The sequence below is a fragment of the Pithys albifrons genome, chromosome 13, assembly GCF_047495875.1.
Source record: "Pithys albifrons albifrons isolate INPA30051 chromosome 13, PitAlb_v1, whole genome shotgun sequence".
NCBI lineage: Eukaryota > Metazoa > Chordata > Aves > Passeriformes > Thamnophilidae > Pithys > Pithys albifrons.
In genome coordinates this window covers 1732434-1756685 of record NC_092470.1, presented here as the reverse complement: position 1 = coordinate 1756685, position 24252 = coordinate 1732434, and the positions used below count along the sequence as shown (strand labels likewise).

General features: G+C 45.0%; 1 protein-coding gene across 4 annotated transcripts in view; it reads left to right on the top strand.

The window, feature by feature from the left end:
* Positions 1–24252, top strand: part of PEAK1 (pseudopodium enriched atypical kinase 1) — a 118077-nt gene that overhangs the window by 48215 nt on the left and 45610 nt on the right. For 3 of the 4 annotated variants that reach the window (XM_071568976.1, XM_071568972.1, XM_071568975.1), the window contains 2 exons: positions 4872–5040; positions 22892–22977. The gene's annotated coding sequence lies outside the window, so the exon portion shown is untranslated. The remainder of the gene's footprint in view (positions 1–4871; positions 5041–22891; positions 22978–24252) is intronic. The other variant, XM_071568973.1, reaches the window with a different exon arrangement.

The following is a 24252-nucleotide window of genomic DNA, read 5'->3' as shown; positions in this document are numbered from 1 at the left end:
GTCATTTGAGCTTTGGGGCTGGTGGGGGGTTATTGTTGGTGTCAGTTTTTCCTGTGTCTGCAGCACTGCCTTTTCCTGCCCCTGTACCCCGAGTCCTGCTGCCTGAGCCTGTGCTGTGCCCAGGGCCCTGCTCTGGAAACCCACCTTCAGGTGTTCATGGGATGTCTGGGAATGGAAAACACCAATGAAAGTCTGGATTTTCAGTAGCTGTTGAGAGAAGAACATTTGCTTGTCACAGCCCATGGCAGTACAAGTGGTGCAGAGGCTTCTGTTTCTTCACTGACATTGCTGCTCCTGCTCCTGTAGCCAGAGCCAGGAGTTCCTCTTGGCCAAGCTCCCATAAACCAGGTGTCCCTTTATAAGAAGTTTGTACTACGTGATTTGTTCAAGGATGGATGGATGACGAGCACTTCTTTCTGTCCTGCTTTATCCTCATATTCAATGGTATTAGGTCTGTAATATTAGGCCAAAAATTAATGAATAAAAATTGCTGTAGGAGAGATGCCACTGAGGGCCTGGGTAGTCCTTAGTGGTGTCAAATTCAAGCACTAGTTCTCCTTGACATGACAGTTTGGTGATCTTTGGTTCTTCCAACCAGAAAAACATTTTTCACCTCATTTCCAGAACCAAAGCAATCAAACCTTTATTTTTGGCCTCCTCATGCTAATCTTTCCTTTCCTCAGCGAAAGGAAGAGTGTTTGAGAGCACACAGGCTTTCAGCTTACATGGCAGCCCTTGGGGATGTGTCTTCATCTTGATGTGTCAAAAGCTTTTCAAATCAGTAGTAGCAAATCCTTCAAATGCATGAGTAACAGATACTTGTTTTTAAGAGTCCTTAAGCATGAACAAGTCATTAAGTACTTCCTTTCTCCCTGTGAATCAGTTCTATTTTAAACACTATATTCATCATGTGTTTAATATTTTAAAAAGTAAAAGAAGTTTTGTCTTTTAAACTGTTTTTCTGAGTCTCCTGTCTGTATCCATGACTTTGTATTAAAAAGGTATCTGCAAAGGACTGCACGTTCCCTGTACTGATGCATTCCCTTTTCTAATCTCCTTTAAGAGTGGATATATTCTGTCTTCAGCATTTCTTTGCCCAGGGAGACAATTTCGAAGTGAAGAAGTTACTCCTCTGGAAACAGAGCACATCCCTCTTTATTACCTGATCAGCAGTGGGGTGATGACACTTCCAAATGTGGCCTTTCTAGTGTTCAGCCACAACTGAGAGCAGGATCCCCTCGTGCTTTGGAGCTTGCTCTGGAAATCCTTGTCTGCAGTATTTTCTGTGCCAGGTGCCCCTTGTGGCCTCCTTGGCAGAGCTGTCACACCCCCGTTGTGTGCAGGAGCCTGTGGAATTCCACTGAAGGAAATCCATGGTGCAGTGAGATGCTACTGGGGTCACCTCTTAGTCCCGGGCAGAGGCACAGCATGGATGGTGGTCAGAAGAGCTCGGGCACAGCAGACACCAGAAGGCTTCAATCAGAAGGCTCACAACTTAGAGAGTTTATTCAAGAGAGATAACAGACAGATCCTCATAGCTCATAGTAGAAGTACTTCCTAGGAGTTCCTATTACATCATCTTTAGTTCCTAGTAGATCTAACTCTCACTCAGTAACATCCACACCTCTTATACCCTCTCACATCCAACATGCCATGACATAATTGGTTAACCAATTCACCTTACATACACCACAGCCTCTCATTGGTCACAAGCCACACACACATCACAGGTAGCTCTGCTCTCTTTAAGGTAGAACTCCAAACAACTTTCCTTAAGGGATGCACTCACTGTCACACCCCCCCCCCCCCAAGATGCTTTGTTGTGGATATTGTCCCTGTGATGTTATGCTGTGCTCTGCTGCTACACTCAATTTGGGAAGAATCTTTCCCCCTCTTTACTGTATCGTGCAAAAAGAAAAACTAACACGAATATTTATAGGTAGGTATCTTTACAGGGGTTTGCATTCAAGATACAACATGCTGAGACGTTGAACAGCACAAATGTTGCCAGAATTCCTCCACCCTGGCAAATGTGACAGCCAGTGAAGGCACAGACTAGTTCTAGGACAGAGATCAGGCCGTGGACTGAATGCTAAAGCATTGCCAGTTGTTCACAGCCGGGGAGCAGTTCGCTTACAATAAACATCAACAGGAAAAACATCTCCCAAATGATGCTTTGTTTCCACGTGGATTTGCCTCCATTTCTGCCTCCTTATGCAGTCAGCAATCCTAATTCAGATGGTGGGTTTTGAAACCGAGCCTTGCTGTTACTGCTCTTGTGCTGCGGTGCCCCTGTCTGGAGCGCTGTCACTGGGACTGGCAGGAGGGAGAGCTGCTCCTCCAGCCTTGGCAGTTGCTGGAAAGTCGCGATGGTTTGCAGCAATGGCTTGTGAGTCATTTGTTTAGCATTCCTCGCTCTTTGTTTTCTGGGGACAGCTTGAAGGGAACTGAGTCACATGGCAGCTCTTTTCAGGCTGGGCTTCCACTGTGCAGCCTCTGCAGAAAGCCAAGGGAAAATGGAGCAATTCACCTACATCTTCATCTGCTCCTCCGTGTTAGCTGTTGAATCAGAGCAGCAGCTAAAAGAAGGATTTCATGTCATCTTCATCAATTAACTAAAAATGTTGTAAATTAATCTGTAGTACTGGGCACTAGAACAGAAGTGAATATAGTGATTTAATTCTTTTCTTTTTGAGTGGTAAATCCCATGTTTTCTGTCAGTGTTCTGCTTGTGAGTACAGTGACAACCATACACCTGATCTCTGTACCACCTGTTGCCTCAGCTACTGTTCAATATGCAATATCCTTATGTAGGAGATAAAATGTTTTCTGTGCCACCTATAAAATATAATGTAATGGCAGTTTTAAAGAACACCTAAATGATCGTCGTGAGCCACAGGAACACCAGATTTATGGAAAACTCTGGTAGTGAATCTCTGCCATCTCCAGCTGTGCTGGAGCTGTTGGAGTGCAGCTCTGCAAGGACAGACAAACGGCCAGCAGACTCTGCTCCTGGTGGACAGAGCCTGCAGAATTGCAGGACAGAAGTACAAATGCCTGCAGCTAAAATTTAAAAATGTGTGTACATGTTGATATTTTATTATATAGATACAGCCCTGTCAAAGCTTTCCTGTTTTGGTGTTCTTAGAGACGTGCCCAGAGGTGCCCACAATGTGGGAACAGGTCCTGGTGGAGCCAGGGCCACCTCAGGCAGGAAAAACCAGGGAGAAATCCGGCCCCCTCCCCAGCCAGCAGCTCTAACTGCAACATGCTGCCTGAATACACAAAGCTCCCAGCCCCTTGCTCTTCTAGACAGAAAAAAGGACATTTTGGAAGGGATTAAAATTTTACACAAACCTACACCTTATGGAGAGACTTCAAATAATCTTAAATGTAGCCTTTCCACGCCCTGTAACATTTGCTCATTTCTGTGTTCTTCAGGCCTGTTTTTTCTTATTTCAAAAAACTTTATAATATGCATAAAAAATTTGCTGTTGAGTGAGGTTCCCAAAACTACTAAGGACTGTAGTGTTCTCTCACCATTCCTTCTGGAGGTTTTGCAGGGCCCTCTTCTCCTTCCCTTTCTTCCCCTACATTGTTTCTCCAAGTAATCCTGTCTGCAGTAGCAAAGTGGTTGGTAATACTGAGACTGGGAGAAGAAGATTCAATCTTCTCCATCCACAGTCAGCTTTTGACTCATCTCCCAGTATCTCCATTTATATGATGAACCACAACTTCAAGTTTAAGACTAATTTATTGCTATTCCTTTATCTGCCTTCAGTAGGAGGGTGTTCACCCTTCTCATTAAGTACATTTTCAAGCACATAATGTATGTTTTCTGTTAGGATGCTTCATATTCATCTCACCTGTTGCCACTCATCTGCAGAGCTATTTCAGTATCTTCCTTTCAAATGTCCTAAAAACTGTTTTTGTTATGGTAATCGTTGTCAAGGCATTTTGCTTCTGCTGCTCAGCAGTTGGTGGCTTTGCCTGCCATGCTGCTCAGTCTGGGCAGCTCACCAGGCTGTGCCTGCTTTGCACAGGAGTTTAAGGGCTTTGCTCCTTATTATCTGGGGCTTTCATAATACAAATAATTTGTGTTTGCTTTCTTTCTGCCAAGTCTGTCATCCACAGATGTGTTCACATTTGAAGTCACAGAAGCAGAATTCAGGAGTGGAAGAGGTGGGAGGAGGGAAAAAAACACCCTACAAATAAAACCTCCAAAGAACTAGGCAGTGCTGTCCCCTTGCATAACTCCAAACTGCTCTGGGAGCTTTGAGGCACAGCCTTAACCCTCTCAGAACACCAGCAAATGCTGCTCTGTGGGGAGACAGGCCTGTCCATTTGTCTCTGCCTGTTCAGGAGTGCTGGTTAAGGTGAAGATCATTTGAGTAATTACCAGTCTGACCACCATGACCTGCTAATATGTGAGCAGAAGTAACACAAACCTGTGGGTTTGTTCTGGTAAAACATGCAATGTACAGACCTATTTGTCAGGGTTTTTTCAAGCTCCTTTATTTTTTTGTTTCAAAATCATAATTAAAAATTAAGAAAATTAGTAGGATTACCTGCTCCTTTTCCTCAGAAAAGTCCCAGCCCATGGCACAGCTGCAGTGTAGCTGTTGAGCAGATACAGTTCAAGGAAAACTGCAGCAACATCCTCCTGTGGGTCAGAAAACAAACAGGAATGTTAAGGAAGAAGACAAAAGTCTGGGGTGCCAGCTGTGCAGCCAGAATTCTGAAAAGAATTCACGTCTTTGTACATGGCTCTTGCAGCATTTAAGAGATTAGGAGGTCACCAAAGAAGGCAAACTAACAATAAATCCAATTTGAAATTTGTTTGAAATAAATTTGTTGTCTGTCCTTCACAGAAAATGTTGCTGTCCTGACCAGTAGCCATGAAGAGAAGAGGGTGAAGCGAATTTGTCTGGAGAACAGGAAGGTTTGAAGTTCTGCAGGGGATTCATCACCAGTGGCTGCAGAAGGTGTTGCCAAGCTCACACTGACATCAGAATGGATGAAATGCCTCCGACTTAAACGGTAACTCATCTTTCTGACAGCTTTTGATTTCCCTAATACAGAACCATGGGATAATTTGTGTGGGGTTTGGAGGATATTGGTTTACCACTACCAGAGTTTAAATAGAGCAATCGTGCAAGAGTCAAACATTGGCTGAATCTGTGAATTTGTGAGCTTTGTTTGTTAGCAAAAAGTTTGAATTTCAGTATCTGGTGGTTTACTCAGTAGTTGAAATTTCTTCCTATGGGTTCATTCCATCTCTCCTTCATTGCAAAACAAAATTAGATTTTGCTATTTCTCCATTGGTAACTGTCTTTCTACCCAATGCTCAGCAAAACGTCATTTTGGAACAGGTTGTGGAAGCAACTCTGTCCCTGTTTTTAGGTATATGGTAAGTACTTCGTGTGACTTCTGAAACATATGGAAAGACAATTACATAAGCACAAGTTGCTTTTGCTCTGCTAGCTTTTTCTGCTGTTTTTTTCCTAAAAAACTCTTTTTTTTCCATTTTCTTCCTCTCTTTGCTGTTCTTAATTGTTTGTCTTGTTCTCTGCCCATCATTAATAAGTGGCTATTAAACCTCTGCAATACTTCTGTATTTGGGAGCTGTCTTCCTCAGGTCATTGTACTAGTCAGAAATACAGAACTGTGCTATTTTTTAAAGTTAAAGTGGGAGTAGCAAGACCCCCAGCTCCTCATCACTGTCCTGTTGTGGTCTCTGTCCCTTTGTAGGAGTGGGTGAAATGGAACCAACCACTAAAACCAGAAGGTTTGGGAAGGGTAGAGAGGAATTGCTACACCTTTAATACCACACCAAAATGATGTTTCAATGTCTTTTGAGACAAGAGAGTGAAAGAAGGTGCCTGAGCCCTTCTCAAAGCCTCACTGAACCTGTGTGTGATAGAATTTGCCTTAATTTGGTTGCTCTGATGGCAATGGCATGCATCAAAAGTGACATATCACCATGTTTCTTTCATTTGGCATGAATAAAACAAAGGAAATCTGAAATGTGTTGTGGTTTTGTTTGAATTGGTTCTTTCATATTCTCCCCTTTGCTCTTGAGAGGAGAGCAAACAGATCTGACAGTAGTTACATGTGACTTTTGGTAGAAAAATTAGTCCTGCATTTCTGAACCTTACAAATATACCTGTTCTCCTTTACCAGTGCAGGTAAGGTGTTTATCATGGGCTATGTCAGAACGTCAGTGGGAGAGCAGTCAGTGCCCTAGAAGGATTCTCTTCTAATTTCTCTGAGTGTAAGGGTAAGAGTTTAGAAAATGCTCAGCACTAACATAGCAATTCCTGTCTGAAATACACAGTAAGGCTCCTGTGTCTCTTGTGGGAGCACAGACAGGGCAGCCCTGAGGAGCCTCCCAGCCAAAAGCTCACAGCACAGCCAGTGCATCCCTCAGTCAGGAGGCTGCTGTGGTTCTTCCTAAGCGACCTCCCATCTCTGGGAGTTGTATGTTTTGTCACCAGAGTTGCTTGTGTGTTGTGTTGGTGTCTCCTGCTGCATTGGCAGGGAGGGAGGGCTTGCAGATTCCATCTGTCTGCACTGGTGACAAATGAGGCTCAAAAAGGACTTATAAGAAAAATGCTTTTCTTCTTTCAAGTTTTGGGATTCACTGCACTCTTGTTAATGTTATTCTGTTGTTCTCTGTGCCCCTGTGGTCCTTTCTCTTTGAAGGTGTGCACAGATCTCTGATTCACTGATGTGCCTAATGAGAACAAGGAAAAGACAGTTCCAGCTCTCCTGTGTTTGGCAAAAGCTGTGGAGCTGGGGCACTTCAGTGGGATTTTAGGTTTCTATAGGACACTTTAGAGCCAGAAATGTGAGCAGCACAAGTTACAAAGCAATACTTGTCACAGACTTACCCATCCTTACTGAGGAAAATGCACCACCTTGACTTGTCCTTATACAGCAGGTCAGGAGAAGATACAAACAGGTTGCAACCACCATCGTTTTTGAGGAAACATTTTAAAAAAGCTGGAAGGTGATGTTTTCTTTGTTCCCTTGTCCACTGCTGCCTGGCAAAGCAACTTCTTTATGCATCCAGCCTTTGTCAAAACGGTGCTAACTGTAAATCTACTGAGGATATTGGTGTCAGCTGAGGAAAGATTCCCATAATTGTTCCTGCATTCAAATCACTTTTATTTAGCTGATAAAAGTGACAATCAGAGGCCCAGGAACAGGGATAACAATGGTATGTGATAGACTTCTCGACTGGCACGGGAAGATCTTAATGGGCAAACATCAAAAGGTTTGTGTAGTTGAGGGAAGCGCTGGGTGAGCAGAGTGGGAGGAGGCCTGGGAAGAGCAAGGGGTTGCTGGTTTGGGCAGATAATCTCCTTCCTGCTGGAGATGCTCCAGAGTGGCCTAGGTGGGAACTGATTGAGTGAACATACTTTTTCTGTCTCTGAGAACAGCTGGAGGATGTTGCCTGGGAGGTGCTCTTGATTGAGGGATTTTAAATGGGAGGGTTTTCTCTCAGCTTGAGAGCACATTTTTTCCACTTGACTCACTGAGTGAAATCTAAATGAGTGATAAAATTTCTAAAAGTATTGTTGACTTGGTTGGAATAATAAAAAGTGTATTTATCATGAGGAAGGAAGAGCAGAATAAGGGGAAAGGTTCACTGAAGAGGAAGTCACCACCTTCCCAGTAACAATGGAATGCCGTGGGCAGCTCACACACCTCTGTGCAGCACAGCCTGCCTGGCTCTTCAGCCACAGCAGGTCACCACTGGAGGGGATTCTTCTGAAACCCTTCTCAGGCTCCTTTCCCACGTGCAGAACCCACACACATTCTGTGGGATGCTTCCCATTGCAAAGCTGGTGCACTGCAACGTGTTTGCATGAGTTAACTCTGTACAGAACACAGGCCTGTGTGTGCATGAAAGGAAACTGCCCACTGATTCCTGCAGACCCAGTTTTTTCCAGAAACAACATCAGCCTTTGTTGCTTCTTTTTGGCTTGGCATGTAGAACAAGGAAGGAACAGAAAACACTGGCACTGAAGAGTAGTCTGGTGTGATTGATGTGCTGCAGATAAAGTGAGGTACCTGCAGGGAGGGGCTATTGGCTCAAATGGGGTTTGAAGATAATAACCAAAATAACATTCTTTTAATGATTTTACATTTCTGTCCTGCATTTCCTTTGTGCATTGCTGAACAGGGTGCCAAACTTCTCCTGCTGTATCAGTTTCTTTGTGTTCCCAGTTTGGAGAAGCACAGGGAGCAGGGACACTGAGCTGTGTGTGCTCCCAGTTCCCTTCTCCATCAGCATTCCAGCAATCATGGAACTGTAGTGCTGAAACAGGGAGGAGATGGGGGCACATGGTCACTGCAATTACATATAAACAAAAGATTCAAAATCCAAGATTTTTAGCTCCATCTCAAAAGAAGCTGAAGGTATTAACTCGGGATATGTTGGAGTTGGGGAGTAAATTAAAGACTGTTGTTGACTTGAGACCTGGCTTGCTCCTTTGTCAGATCCAACCATACTTTTCCATCTGAGGTTTAAATGACTGAAGGCTGATTCAAAATGGAAACACTGACAGACTGACCAACAATACCATAAGAGTATTTGTTCCATGTCCCTTGTATGCAATTCTTTCCAGAGGGCAATTCAGATTTCTCACTAGCTTGCAGTAGTCTCCATTTCCACCTATGGTTATCTCTGAAATCTGCCCCTCACAGGTGTGTTACAAATACCCTCCTTGTCAGTTTAGCTCATAAAAGGCAACTGATGCTGTGTTTGCTGAATTCATGGCAGCGTGGTGGCTCTTTGGAAACTTCAAGAAAATGGGACAGACCAAAGGCCAAAAACATCCTGTAAGTGTGTGACACTCCAAACCAACGCTGCTCTTCAGTTTCCAAACTCCACTGCTGGGTATTGAATCTGGTAGCTCTCTTTTGTGATGGAATGGGAGACTGATAACTGTGGGAGCAGAGAATCTTCAGTGATGGGGAGATGAGAGGCACTGCTTATGGTGAGGTCTCCACTTTTCATTGGTTCAAAATTCGTAACAAATTCACCTTCTCTGAACTTCCATCCTGTGAAACTCCTGTGTTTCACTCTGTCATTTCATTTATCAGCTGTTCAGTTGGTGATAATTACACTGTATTTTTCATGCTGGGTCCTTTCATTCTTCTCTAGTTTGTTATTATGTGATGTGGCCTTGGCAAGAAACACATTCCCATTCTCTAAAACAAAGTGAAACAAAAAAAGCCACACCAAAAAACAAACCTGAACAAAGCTCAGATCCTGCTAATTAAGAAAATTATTAACTTCCAGTGTTGAGAAAGATAATCAACACACTTAAACCTGCTGCAAGCACTAATCATTTCCATGAAATGCAGATAGTGCCACTTGTCCCTGTGTTCTGGGCAGTGTTGGGTGCCCTCAGACACCACAGCACCCACCTCGTACAGGGAGTTGCCACAACAGCATCTCTTATCTTACATTTAACACAAAATAATTGGAATTTTGGAGGCTTCTCAAAATCCAAGCATTTCTTCAGTTTATCTGGAATGCAGCTTTTCCTCTCAAACATGTATTTCCATAGGGTGGGACTAGAGGGTCTCCAGAGGTCCCTTCCAACTGTAAGGATTCTGTGATTGCTTTTACTCTCCTTAGGGTAACTCTCAGAAAATGCCCACAGAACCAACTGCTGATCATGCACAGTTTTTCTTCCTTTGTTCTTCCAAAGCAGGAGTTTTTTCAGCCCAATCATCCCTTTCTTAAGTGTGAACATTAGCATATATACATTTAAAGCAAAAGTACTTCACAGGCAAATAGGCAGGGCTTGAAAGAGACTTGAAAATAGTTCCAAAAATACCTGTCTTGCTTTCTTTTTCAGCCTTGTCTTATATGTCATTCTTTATATGAGCTAACCTACTTTTTTTGCTAAGCTTTTATTTTTTGTTCTCTTACTTTCCATTTCTGGTAATAAAAATCCTGCATATTCTCCTGGGAAAACTGCAGGTTACACTTTTAACTTGCACTGTGGTGGCAACACTTTGTGATTTACATTACAGTGACATTCCAGAGATGCTTCAAAAAATTGAGACTCTTCCTACTGAAGGAATATGTTGGGCTATGTGCAAACATAACTGAGATTGTTTATTTTTCCATACTAGATAAGAAGGTGTGAGGACAAATAAAATACCAAATGAGAAGAATCTGTATTGTGGATTCTTCAGATTCCTGCCTCCCCACCCAGATCTCTGGAGGGCACTGAGGGGCTGCTGCTGAGGTGTCTGTGCTGCTCCACCCGAGATCCAACAATTATTGATTAGCTCTGTTTCTCCTTCTACTGTGCTGGATTGCTGCTCTTACAAACATCTTTATGAGGTTACAATATTTCAGATTTTTCACAGTGATTTCTTGAATTCATAACTAGAAATAAAAGTTCCCAGAGCTGCCACTTGGCAGCAAACAGTGACAGGATGTTTTCTCCTGCTCAGTGCAGCACTGTGTAACCATCAGAAGGATTGAATCTGTCCAATCCTCCTATTTTCAGGAAAAGCACTGCTGAAAATAGAATTGAGAAAGACAACTTTCTCTTGTATGTGCTGACTTCCTCTTTCAGTTTTTTCCCTGCAAATATTGTTCAGGTATCTCACAACTGAAATGTGTGTTGTGTTACCTGCAGGAGCCAGGAGAGCCTCAGCAGTTCTGACTTCCAAATGTGTCAGAATCCTTAAGCACCATCTCTGCTGTCCTCTTCTGTAATAATTTGATGTATGCATTGGCAGTCAAGTCAGAATATTTGTCTTTTGGCATAGTACTGTTTGCTTTCTATATTCCTGTAAAGCTTATTGAGGAAGATACACACCTTCACCAATTTAGAGGTGCTGGACCATGAGAAATAAACAGGTATTGCTACAGTTGTCACCACTGGGAAAGTTTGGGGTTTATTTTACTACATCAGTGCTGTAGTTTCAGTGTATTTAAGTTCAGGGCTTTAAGTGAGTGAATTTACAGGTGTTAAATGAATCAAAATTTACTACTTTGCCTTTTTAATGCAAAAGTAATTTCTTCTGCAGCTAAAGAAAGAAGGCACCAAGTTCATTGAAGGAAAAATTATTCTTGCCTGACTATGACTCTGTGTTTGGGATTTTCTGGACTTTAGCTGATAATATGCATTAAGCTTGATGTTGGTGATGGATACAAAAATTAACCTTGAATATCTGAGTGGTAGTGACATACTTGAGTCTTACATCAGTCAGTATTCGGTTAATTATCTAAGTATGAGTGCAAAGAGAGCAGGCTCCAGCTGGCTGTAATTAGGGCTGAATTGTTTCATGCCTTCAAGACAATTTTTACATTCATGGGAGCTGCAGCTTTCTGTTGTCCTCATTTTCTGCAACATAAAAGCACTTGTATCTCAAAGAATTAAAGGGGGCAGATAGTGAGAGACTGTGCAGATAAATCTCATTAACATCCTTAGGAGTCTGGCTGAAAAATATGCATTGCAAGTTCTAAATTTTAAAAAAATAAATAAAAAAGGAAAACAACCCTGGAAAGTGTTATTTCAGTTGACTAGAAGAAAAGGTGGATCTTTGGAAAGCACAGTAGGTTCTATAAAAGCTGAAATCTGCTCTGAAAATCTTGGTCTTAATGAGAGAGCACCAGCCTGTGTGGGAAAAAACTTGGATGGCAAATGAGGAGTGTGTGTGACATAGCAGTTGATGAGCAGTCAATAATTCAGCCCTGTGAGCACCATCAATCACACCCCATTTGTTGAGGAAAGGCTCCCTGGATTTTGCCCTTGTGCTGCTGAATTGCCATCACTGCTGTGCTGCCTTTGGCTCCTGGGGATGTCCTGCTGTGGGGAGGCACCCTCAGCTTCCTCCAGTTCTCAGGTCATCGTGACCTGTGCAGCCTCTTGTTGCCAGCCTTTATTTCAACTCAAGAGCAAAACTGGCAAGTTCTCCAATTACCACTCTATTGGGGAAGAAACAGCCTTATGTTTAGTTTGCATATTAAATTCCCCATTGGTGGTTCAGTGCAGAAGGGATATGGCAGGAACTGGGGCAAAAAAGAAAGGAGAGTTCAGTCAGTGGGAGGCCGAGAGGTTCAGAGCAGGTCTGGGCCATGGTGCTGCATCAAACCTGTTGCTCTTCCCCTCTGAAATCTGCCCTGACACTGCTTGGTGGGCAGAGGGGGCAGAGCTGCCTCAGCCAGCCCCTGGCCACGCTGCCCCTCTGTGCCTGAGTGTTGGTGTCACAGCAGAGCCTCAGCAGCCCATGGGGGTGTTCACCTGACAGAAACCAACTCCTGCACCCCATCCACAGGTGCATTTGCTGCTGCAGTTGGAAGGCAGAGCCTGTTCAGAGCTGACAGGAGAAGTGACTGAGGGTACATGGAGGTGAGCATCTTCATCTGATTTTAGCTTAGAAATGCCTTATCAGCATAAGGGCCTAAAGGAAGTTAGCAAGACCAGTAGATGATAGGGAAAGATGTACAAGTTAAATTCCTTCTTCTTCATTAAATGCAAATTAAATATTTTCATAGGTAGTCAGAGTTGCATGTGTCTGTATTTGCTCTCAGATTACCTCTATTCAGACAGGCATCTCCAGCAGTGCATGTGCAGATATCTGAGCTGCATTTAGCAAATGCTTTTGCCATGTGGTCATAGAACTGTTGGTGCTGAGCTGTCTGTGTTTGAGCAGTGACTCTGCAGCACCCTGGCATCAGGCACTGGGTGAACAGAGACAATTCCTGTGTGAGAGCCCTTCAGTGCTCCAACTCTGAAGTGTAGAATATACACCCAAGAAAATAGTTTTATTTTCTGTGCTGAAATAAACTTTTTCATTTTTTTGTGTACTTGATTATTAACAGAGAATTACTTTTTTGTTATTTAGGCAAGAATGCTTTACTTACTGACCTGCTGCTGTTTATATTCTGTGAACTTAGAATTTACATCACAGATTCTGTTTATTGACTGAAATAAGTCTCTTAATCCTCAGTATCTGCTAACTTCCTTGAAACTTTACTGTGACAGCTACAAAAAACCAGCTGAACAGATAAGTAACTGATACCCAATCTGTGTGTACAGACCTGTTTCAGCTCTGGTCACACAGCAGTGAATTGCTTAGACATGGTTTGGGTTATTAGGTCCAATGACAAGTTGTGAGCAGGGGGAATTGATGAACTGTTCTTCCCCATTACAAAATCAGAGAATCATTAAGGTTGAAAAAGACCCCCATGATCACAGAGGTCCACCACTACCCCAGCACTGCCAGGTCAACCACTAACCCATGTCTTGAAGTGCCACAGTTACACAGCCTGTAAATCCCCCCAAGGTTAGTGGTTCCACCTCTGCTCTGGGCAGCCTGCTCTGGGCACCTCTGCTCTGTGCAGCCAGGGCTTCACAACCCTTTCAGGTAAGAAAGTTTCCCTAATATCCAACTAAACCTCCCCTGACACAACTTCAGGCTGTTTGCTCTGCTCCTGTCACTTTACCTGGGAGCAGAGCCTGACCCCCTCAGCTCCCCCGTCCTGGCAGGGAGTTGCAGAGGGTGAAAGGGTCCCCCTGAGCCTCCTCTTCTCCAGGCTGAGCCCCCCCAGGTCCCTCAGCTGCTCTTTATCAGCCTTGTGCTCCAGCCCCTTCCCAGTGCTGTTGCCCTTCTCTGGACACGCTCCAGCCCCTCAATGTCTTCCCCATCATCAGGGGCCAAAACTGACCCCAGCATTGAGGTGTGGCCTCAGCAGTGCCCAGCACAGGACAGTCACTGCCCTGGTCCTGCTGGCCACACAGTTCCTGGCACAGCCCAGGTGCCACTGGCCATCCTGTCTGCCTGGGCACACGTCAGCTCATGTCCAGTCAGTATCACCAGCACCCCCAGGTCCTTTTCCAGCTTTCCAGCCTCTGTGCCCCCAGCCAGGAGCACTTCAGGGGTTGGTGTGACCCAAGTGCAGGACCCAGCACAGAGCCCTGTGGAACCTCCCAGATCTTGGCCATCTCTGCAGCCTGTGCAGAGCCCTCTGCTGAGCCTCCTGCCTGCAGCCCATGGACACTGCCCAGCGTGGTCTCATCTGTGCACTGACCCAGGGGCACTCAGTGCCTCTAATGCAGACCATTCCCACAGGCCAGCCCTTCTCCTTCCCTTTAGCCTGGCTGAGCACTGAGCAAAAGGAAAAGGAGGCCGAGGGGAAGTCATTAAGGTCCTTCCCACCCCACAGAAGTTCCCTTTTCCTCAGTTGTGATTTCCAGCAGGGGAATTGCCTGCAGGGCCCCATGTGCTGGTGGCACAGCCACACCCTGGTTCTGACACCAAGCACTCCCACTGTGGCACTGTGGCAGTTCCACACAGCCATAGCCTCCATTCTCCAGGTCTGTATTTCATTGCTTTCTTGCAATCTAGAGATGAGAAGTCTTCCAGGCAATTAAGAGAATTCAATTATCCTGATAAAATGTTAAAGGTACAACTTGAAACAAAACCCAGGAGCTCTTCAGAATCTCCTGCACTCTACATTGTGGTTCATGAGGTGATTAATCCCAGAGTGACTCTGCATTCCCAACTGCCCCACCTCATCCAGAAGTTTAAGCCTGTATCTATGTTGTAACTTCAGCATGAGAGATAATGTTTCCTAATTGTTGAGTTGCACATTGAGTGCAATAACTGCTGACCTCTCTGTGCTGTGCTGTGCCACAGAAGGAATGGCTTTCGTGTTGGAGCTGATTGGAGTGTGCTATAATGCTTCATGCATCATTTTAATGGCACTCTCAAGAAGCCTGGAATCTCGCTATGTCATTATCTCAGACTCTGCAGTTGTTGTTTCTTATTTAAATGTCCTATCTCACTTGAGATTTAATGTAATTAGAACCAGCCTGTGGAAAAATCTTTTTCTATTATGTCTTAGCTATTGTTCCAGTCAAGATGGTAAAGCAAATCAAACAGGATATAATGAAAATGATAAAGCCATTTGCAAGAGGCAGTTTTCCTGAGGGAAGTAAAAGGCAGCACCACTTTTCATTTTGCTTTGTATTTCTAAACATGGCATGAGCCTGAAGTAACTCCATGAGACCTGTCCAATTCACCTGAGAGCAGAGAGAGGTGCAGCTGACAGCAATCTGAGTTGACTGATACAACAGGGAACCACAAGTACCACAGCAATCAGCTGCTTCCACTGTTACTGCTGCCGTGCCAGCCTGCTCAGCCAGCTCTAGGTCTGCTTGCCAGCAAAGGTTGTGTGAAGGAACTGGCTCTGTGGGAATAAGCATCTTAGACTGGTATTTTTTCCTCCAGCTGCAGCATCCTGAGTGGGGAGGGACAATCCGGAGTGTGGTGTCTGAAAAGGTGCTGCAAAGGTACCCAAAGCCTCAGTTTAACACGTGTGTGTGGCCAGGGACGATGTTCCTGGTGCAGAAGGATAGGGTGTGGCTGGAAGGCAGGATCCCAGCAGGGCAGGAGGGCTCATTGCTGTCCCTGCTGGGGGATTTCTGAGCAGGTCACAGCAGCTCCTTGCTTTTCAATTAAGTTTATAATTTTATGTCAAAGCTGTTTTGCAGTGTATTTTCTCTTTTGTGCACAAGCCACTTGTGAACAGGCTTTTGTATTGTCAGCATGTATTACAGAAATCTATATTAATTCACAGTGGTATTGATAACCTTTAAGTCTGAGTGGCTTGATCAAGAGGCTGCTGCCATGGAATGTGGCTGCATGTGCAGTGCTTGCAGGGGGTGGGGACAGGGCTTTCACTCCTGCTATTTCAGCTCCCAGCAGCTGTGAGCACATGGATCACTGTCCAAGTGGGACAATGCCTCACCAGCACAAGCAGCCAAGTTTGCTTTCTGCTGTGATGTTGAGCTTACCTGGGACAGTTTGGTTTAGAAGTGCAGAGTGCAGCCAACTCAGTCTGTCTTCACACCAGTGTCAGAAGCAACAGAGCAATCTTGTTTTTCAAAAGCCAATGATGTGGAAATTCAAATGCTCAACATTCAGGTAACTGAAATTGTAAAAAAATGGTTTGTTTAATACCTGAAAACTGTTGTAAAACTTCAGATGTAAGGGAAAAAAATCTACTTGAAAAAATTCTCTTTGTATTTTTCTGGGGTTTTGTGATGACTAATTTATAGATCACCTGTGCACGTTTGTCTTTTCTGTTGCCTTGAACTCTGTGGAATTGAGGAAACAGTAATTTCTTCTTCTCCCCTTCCCCCTGTTCCTTTCTTGTAAAGAAATGATTAAATAGTCAGAGTACAAATGCTGCACATGAATATTTATAAGAACTTTTGTAACATTTAGCAAGGCAATGCTTCATGGCTGTCTCTTTCTGAATGCACATAAGAAAGTGCCATAATTTCTTCAATGCTGCACTGGCTCTTTATTATTTGCTGCTGGGGTGGCAGGATCTTGGGGCTCCTCGGGGCTGCAGTCAATGATGACAAAACACAGAGATCACTGGGGTGTTTCCTACTTTCCTGTTAAAACACTTGGCTTGTGTTTAACATCTCATAAGAATATATTTTTCATGCATCATTTACATTTAAGTGCTAGGTAGAAATCTTGTTACCAGCATTGGATAAATACCTGATTCCTGCGTTGATACTTTGGTCCCATAGAAACAGAGTTAAATGTCTTCTGCTTGGAATGCTGACATTGGGGGACAATTGAGTGGCCCTGGAGCGCACTCTGCAAACCACTTGGAGGGTCCTCCTGTTAATGCAGAAATGTTTTAGCCTCCACTTCCCTGCATATTGTCTCTCAGTGACAGAGCATCCTCTGCATATCTAATAGCACGTGTAATGCCTCACAGTGCCACACACCCATTGCTAAAAAGCAAATGGAAATAGTAGCTCTTAATAGCAGTATTTATCCTCTTGACATCCTGAAAGAGTTTAGATCAGATTAAGCATGAGAGGAGAAGGAAGAAAGGCTTTGGGAATAAGCAAAAGGGAGAGAGGGATATAGTTTTGATTTGCCAAAGCTGAAGATAATTTTAGAACTGGGTTTGGTAGTTTCTTGCTTATAACATTATTATAACCTCCCCTTTCTGTCCTATAAAATAATTGTCATAAATGCACATGCTCATGTCCATGAGGTTACTATATGAATTGAAGATGTTGTTTCTTTAAAAGCTGGATTGTATTTTCTATGTTGGAAGTTTTCTATTGGAACTTTGTACATGTGTGTAGGTCTGTGTGACATGGTGACCATTTCAACAGGGTGGTGGCAAAATATTCCCAGTGTTGGGGCTGGTACACCAGACCTGCTGTGAGGGCAGCGTGGGAGTCATTCCAGAAACCACTGCTGTGGGCAGAGCCCTGTGAGCTCCCTGGAGCCAGCAGGGATCCAGAAGGGCCCAGCTGGGTGCTGGTGCCTCCCTGCTGGCACAGCTCTGCCAGGCTGGTTGGTCTGGGGATAGGCTTCAAATGTCCTGTGGGTTTACAGCTTTCACTGGGCTAGCTGGCTAAGGCAATTCCTCCTAGAATTCATTAATAGGGTAGTTTTTCTCTTTTGTAACCTTATTTTCTCAGTTTTATGTCCTCTTTTATCTGGTCACACTTATTTTAGCGTTCTGCTTCTGATGTGTATGTCTTGTGTGGATCTCAGTCTGAAGATCTCAGAATATACCAAGATATTTAATGCTTGGGAATGTATAATACACACATCTCTGCTTGTACAATATACAAACTGTACAGGTGGATTTTTAAAGCAGGCACTGTTTGTGTGCCCCTGAACCACGACTGTACTTAACTGTTAGTGATTTTGATCTCTTCCCCAGATGTTTTGGGCACAGCAATTATTGGAATTATTTTCATAATTAGCAAAGGAGAACTGAAGGAGAATATCAACAGTTTAGTTTGCATTTCAATTAGAGGTGTACTCTTGTGGTATTACATTTACCCCTATATGTTGCAATAATAATATTGAAAGAAAATAATGCTTTCAGTTGTGCTTTAGTTGTGCAGAACTTTCAATTCAGCTCCTGATGCATGACCTCTAGGCATGTAAGAGTTGCAACTTGGTTACCACTGCAGGAAAAGTGTGTACTCACCTGAGAACTCTTCAAGCAGCAGGAGTAGTGCTGGATCTTGGATAGCAGTCCCATTGCACCTGCAAGGAAACAAAGGTATTGTCCACATTGTTGTGGAGTAGCTCATCAAATCCATCCAAACAGCTTAAAAAAACCCCTGCAGTCCATGGGCAATAATAACTGCAAGAGTTTTTGAATCACATTCTTCATAGGAAAGACTGAAATCAGACTTCAAAAAAAATTAGTTTGTTGGCTCTTCCTAATTTATTTCTTTATGCTTTAGTTTTAGAGTGTACAAATGAAGTGTGCACCAGGGAAGCAGTAGGATTGCAGGCACCTTTAGAGACTTTTACTCATCTCTGGGTCCTGGCATGTTAAAGGTTTATGGAGATTTGAGGCAGAATTTATTTTATTACTTCCACAGAGCCTCAAACTAGTTCTTCTATCACACCCTATAAAACAAACGCCCTCACTCAGGTAGTGAACTTGGTGCTAGAGCTTCATATCTTCCTGCAAATGAGTGCCTGCAGCCCCCGTGGTGCTGACCCCGAGGTGCTGGGCAGTGTCAGGGGTCTGCCTGTCCCTCCTGCAGCTCAGGCATCAGTGATGCTGCTGCCTCCTTTCAGCAAGCAGCCACCTCATTATCTCCGGGAAGTCTCTTCTGCCCTTTTCTTTCCCAGTTCTTTCTCCAAGTTTAGCATGTAATTAAAGGAGTGCAGTGGCTGAGGAGTGAGAAGGGAACTTTGGCAGGTGCTGTTCCTTGTGCAGTGTAACACGTCGCCCACACTCCCAGGGCAGCGATGGGAGAGAGAGTCTCGTTTGTCTGACTGGAGATTGAAGCAAAATCATCTGCTGAGCATTTCAGTCTGTCCGTTTGCATTGCAATTCATCCAACTGCTCTGGGAAGAAAAATGGGGAAGTAAGACATGGTTAATGTACCAGTCTTTTATGTGGAGAGAACAAATTTGACATAGGACATTAGAGACAGAGGCTGCAGTCTATCTTCTGGCTACACAATGCTAATTAGCATTATGAACCCATCTTTTGTTAAGCATGTTGGATTATCTCAGCCTTGGAAGGATTCTGGGCCGGAGCAGCCGTGCAGTGTGTTGGGCTGAGTGAGTGGCTGCTGGCACGGGAGTGGGCTGGCAGCAGAGCAGGAGCAGCTCCGAGCTTGGCTGTGCACCTGCTCCCAACACACTGGGCATGGCAGGGCCACCAAAGGGCACAGGGCAGGGCACAGGGCAGGGACATGGCAGGGCCTGGGGCAGGGACACGGCATGGACACAGCAGGGACACAGCATGGACACGTCAGGGCACAGCAGGGCATAGGGCAGGAACATGGCAGGGTACAGCAGGGACATGACAGGGACATGGAGCAGGGACATGGCAGAGCATGGGGCAGGGACATGGCAGGGCATGGCAGGGCATGGGGCAGGGGCATGGCAGGGCATGGGGCAGGGAGATGGCAGGGCATGGCAGGGCACGGGGCAGGGACATGGCAGGGCATGGGGCAGGGACATGACAGGGACATTGGGCAGGGACATGGCAGGGACACAGCAGGGACACAGCAGGGACATGGCAGGGCATGGGGCAGGGACACAGCAGGGCATGGGGCAGGGACATGGCAGGGACACAGCAGGGCATGGGGCAGGGAGATGGCAGGGCACGGGGCAGGGAGATGGCAGGGCACAGGGCAGGGAGGAGGCAGGGCACAGGGCAGGGAGATGGCAGGGCATGGCAGAGCATGGGGCAGGGACAGGGCAGAGCATGGGGCAGGGACATGGCAGGGCACGGGGCAGGGACATGGCAGGGCACGGGGCAGGGAGATGGCAGGGCACGGGGTAGGGAGATGGCAGGGCATGGCAGGGCACGGGGCAGGGACAGGGCAGAGCATGGGGCAGGGACATGGCAGGGCATGGGGCAGGGACATGGCAGGGCACAGGGCAGGGAGATGGCAGGGCATGGCAGGGCACGGGGCAGGGACATGGCAGGGCATGGGGCAGGGACATGGCAGGGTATGGAGCAGGGACATGGCAGGGCATGGCAGGGACACAGCAGGGACATTGGGCAGGGACATGGCAGGGCATGGGGCAGGGACATGGCAGGGTATGGAGCAGGGAGATGGCAGGGCATGGCAGGGCACGGGGCAGGGACATGGCAGGGTATGGAGCAGGGACATGGCAGGGTATGGAGCAGGGAGATGGCAGGGCATGGCAGGGACACAGCAGGGACATAGGGAGGGACACAGCAGGGCATGGGGCAGGGACGTGGCAGGGCACAGCAAGGACACAGCAGGGACATGGCAGGGACACAGCAGGGCATGGGGCAGGGAGATGGCAGGGACATGGCAGGGCATGGCAAGGACACGGCAGGGACACAGCAGGGCATGGGGCAGGGCACGGGACGGGCGGCTCTGGAGCACTGGGACACTCAGGGCTGGTGCCACCGGGCACAGCTTTGGCACAGCCAGAGGGGAACAGAAGGAGCCATAAAGCTCCTTGTAACCACTGTGTTCAGGAGGTGCTGTAACCTCTTTGTGTCCTGTCACTTTTCTCTTTAGTCTTCCTGTTCCTGCAGTACCATATGGAAGTCAGGGAATTACAGAGAGAAAAAAGGAGAAATGGTTATTTTTATGTAGCAAAAATTTTTATATTAACATGTGTTTTGAGAACTTGCACAGCTCAGAGCAAATCTGCTGCACTTCCTCAGCACTCTGGTAGGAAGCAACCCAGGGACCATGTCCTACAACTGCAGCCAGGCATGATAAGTGGCTAATAAATATCCTTACACATTTTTTTTTTTACATACTGCATTCTGGCATCCAAACATAAGTCTGCTGCCTTTAGTGAGCTTGACATACTGCAATTTCTATCAAAATCAAATCTTTGGGATCCCTGTTAACGTATTTGGTTTCAATAAAAGGCTTTATAAAATGGCTCACTTAAAAAAGCTGACACTCTCATGAGTGATTGTGAGATGAGAATGACTTGTACTTAAAGCAGCCACAGAAGGTGCAGTTAGTAGTGACAAATTTTCTGGTTATGCCAAAAAATATTTCTACAAATCACTAAAACCAAAAAATTAAACATTGAATCTTTATTTTAATTACTCAGACTGGTTTTTCTGCTGAAAGCTTCAAACCAAAATTCTTGCTTTTTAGAATAGCTTTAAAATAAAAGACAAATTCATTGTGTTTGCAAACCCTTGTGTTCTGTCTCCCTTGTGCCTCTGTGTGTCTTCTTTGCAGATGCTGGATTTTAGTGATCTATCAATAGCTAACTTGGTTAACGAGTATACAAAAGGCTGAATTAACTTTTAAATCTAATCTATTTTAATTTCATTTTTCTATGTTGTTATTAAGAAACTAAAATGGTGAAAGTGCAGTGTCTGTTCTGGGATTAGACCTGGCTGGAGGTGACAGGTCTGGAACTGGTTCTAGGTAGGAGGCTGATACTGAGCAGAATGGTGTGTATTAATCTCTGTCCTATAATTAGTCAGGGTTTTTTTATGGGTAGTCTGAAAAAACCTGTAAATAGGGAGAGCAGGAAATTTGAAAGCAGAGATACTCCCTGGTTATACTGGAAAAAAGCATTGAGCCAATACCTTGTATTTATGATGTACAACTGTAAACTGGGAATAAAAGAGTTCAGGCAAGGCTTGGCTGACTCCAGTGAGAGGTGAAGATCCTCAAAAGCTTGTAGAAGGCATGAGCACTGTTATCAGGAGTTCTGGGCACTAGTCTGGATTTAAAAGAACAGTGCATGGACACCACATGTGGAGGAAAGTGTTTGAGGAGTGGAAGGGTTAGTTTCCATTGTGTTTGTCACTGTGTGAAGCTCCAGGAACACTGTGTTGTGTTTGGAGAGCAACAGTCCATGGGTGTTAATAACAAAGGGGGTAAAGGTTTGGGCAGCTCCCTTTGCAGACAAGGCTTCAAAGCTGAATTTATAATAAAACAGCAAAGTAGAACTAATAGTACTACTTAAGTATGGGGCAAAAGGAATGAGCTAAGGCTGCACTGAGAGCTGTTGGGATTGCCATGGCCATTCCCTGTTTGACAGCAGTCAGGATCCCATGCACTGTTTGTGTAACCATAACATGCCACCAGGACAAATTAGGCCAAGGTTGAGCCCATAACCTTGAAATCTGCAGGACAGTCTTTCTGTATGAACTGCAGGGCTTAGTGCTGCAGAGAGCATGTGGCCTGTTCTGTGGACCCTCCCTGGGAGACCTGGCATCCCCCTCATGTGAAGCAGTAGTGAGGAAGCCTGATTTGGATTCCTGAGCAATTTCCTTCATGTTGGTGTTGTCTCCTGTATGAGGCTGAGGCCAGGACCTCAGCAGAGGAGTGGGAAGAGTTTGGCTGCCACTGTGCAACTTGATGCTGCTTGTTCTCTTGGGCTGGTTCTTGTTACAAACAATTTAGTTCCAAATGCCACAGTGTTGCCTCAAGACCCTCCAAGAGGGCAGTTAATAGCAGCCTTTCCTATTTCACTGGGGCTGCAGTGACAACAGATCATTGTCCTGAGCTTGGTGTGCTTCCTGGAGTGGACTCGTAGCAGCCCCGTTTGCTAATAAAGTTTTCTGGCATAAAAATCTTGTCTGAAAGGTAAGGAGTTCAGATGAGTGTGAGTCTGCTTTTACTTTCAGATCCCTGTGGATTGGTATTGAGTCATCTCAGCAGTACAAGAGTAGAAAATGCACATTGTGTTTTTTCTGGATATAAAAAGTGTTGCATTCTCAGGGTTCTGTCAAGCACAAGTAGCAAAATTTACGTTTGGCCATCAGCTCCTTTAGGAAGACATTTCTGTCTGTAAAAAAGAACTGAAGAAAGAGAATTGAATCCTGGTGTTGATTTTCTTTCTCCTTCCTTTGCTGCAGCTTGTTTGCTATGCTTCAGCCTCGTTTCCTGCCGTGTCCTGTCCCAGGAGTGAGGACTGGCTGTGCTGCAAGTTTGGCATTTCCAGGTATGATCAGCAGCTCCTTAATTAGTACCAGAGCACTCAGCAGGGCTGGCCAGGGCTGGGAGGAACAGCTGCAGGGGCTGTGCCAGCTCCACTCCAGATGCTGTCACTCTGATAAGCCTCCTCCCCTTCTCAGGTGGCTGGATGCAGCTGCTGCTCCTGCCCACAGGGCAGGGGGGCTCCTCGGGCAGGTTTTTGCTGCCTGAAATCAGCCTTCTCAGGAGCAGCAAATGATTGCTCCTTCCCCTTTCCTCCTGTTACAGCAGTGGCTAAAAATTATAGTGGTTTCCATCCTTGATAGGTTTAAAGATCTGTCTGTGAAATGGAGGGTATTTCTTCTCTCATGGATAAAATCAAGCAAATTCCCAAGCTGCAAAAATCCAGTCATTGACTGTAAAGATAAAAACTAATAGAGAATTTCTATTACATTTCTAATTCTGTCCTTGATGATATTTAATGATACCTTCACTGCATAGCTGTTCCATGTATGGATTCTTTTAAAGTATGGAAGCAGATTTTGTGAACTAAAATAAATTCCTGGGGTTTTGTTTGGTTGTTGGGGTTTTTTTTCCCTGCCCTATGTCATATCTCTTTTGGTAGCCTAAAAAGCTAATTCCTGGCTGTGAGGTGCCTGCCCTGTGTTTGGCTGATAGTCCTTCTCTGTCACTGTGGAGGGAAACAGCTGCATCAGGGAGCCCCTGGTGATGTGCCTGGAGCTCTGGTGTGCTGTGGCAGGTTTTTGTGACTGTCAGACACAACACTTAAGAATAAGTAAATATCAATGCTTATTATGAATGCTGAAAGCATACAATTCCAGTACCTGCTAATTCCTTTCCTGAATTTCATTTGTGAAGGTGCTTTTTATCCCTAACAACATTCTTATCAGTCGTGGCTTCCCATTTTATGGGGATGGATTCCAGGCAAAGCCTAAGGAGCACCAAAAATATCTGTTGTTATTGCTGAACACTGAAGAATATCTGTTGTTGTTGTTAACTTCAACACTAGTAAACATTAATATCTTTAACCTTGTGACTGAGAGCTCATCACTCATTTCATTGCTGTGGCTTATGACTGCAGATTAAAACTTCTTACATTCATCATGCCTGGTGAAGGAGCTTATTGGGATGAGTAAGTGACATACTAATTAGAAGAGTAGCCTGAGTGAGAGTAAGCTGCTTGAACTAGCTTTGATGGCCAAAAAATTACCTGCAGCTCTTTTCTCAAGATTATCAAAGAGGTCCTCAAATTAGAATGTCTGTCTTTGATCATAGATGTGAG